This window comes from Chiloscyllium plagiosum, unplaced genomic scaffold (genome assembly GCF_004010195.1).
Source record: "Chiloscyllium plagiosum isolate BGI_BamShark_2017 unplaced genomic scaffold, ASM401019v2 scaf_6685, whole genome shotgun sequence".
Lineage (NCBI taxonomy): Eukaryota > Metazoa > Chordata > Chondrichthyes > Orectolobiformes > Hemiscylliidae > Chiloscyllium > Chiloscyllium plagiosum.
In genome coordinates, this window is record NW_025215225.1 from 45,741 (window position 1) to 46,419 (window position 679).

The window sequence follows — 679 nt, forward strand, 5'->3', positions numbered from 1 at the left end:
CCCTCATAATTTTGTAAACCTCTATAAGGTCACCCCTCAGCCTCCGACGCTCCAGGGAAAACAGCCCCAGCCTGTTCAGCCTCTCCCTATAGCTCAGATCCTCCAGCCCTGGCAACATCCTTGACTTGGCTGTTCAGTGCTGAGGGATTTCCGCAGTGCCAGAAATGCCTCTTTCAGGTGAGATCTCAAACTAAGGTAGTTTCGTGATGATTAAAGATTCCATTAAAGAAGAATGTGGGGGTTCTCCCTGAGGTCAGTACTTATCTCCCAACTAATATCTCAAAAAAATAGATGTCATGTCATGTCATGGGGGGGGTGGTGGCAGCATGGTGGCTCAATGGTTAGCACTGCTGCCTCACAGCGCTAGGGACCTGGGTTCGATTCCAGCCTCAGGCAACTGTCTGTGTGGAGTTTGCACATTCTCCCCGTGTCTGCGTGAGTTTCCTCTGGGTGCTCCAGTTTCATCGCACAGTCCAAAGATGTGCTGGTTAGGAGGATTGGCCATGCTAAATTACCCAGTGTTCTTGGATGTATAGGTTAGGGACATTAGATTAGTTAGATTCCCTACAGTGTGGAAACAGGCCCTTCGGCCCAACAAGTCCACACCGACCCTCTGAAGAGAAACCCATCCAGACCCATTTTCTCTGACTAATGCACCTAACGCTATGGGCAATTTAGC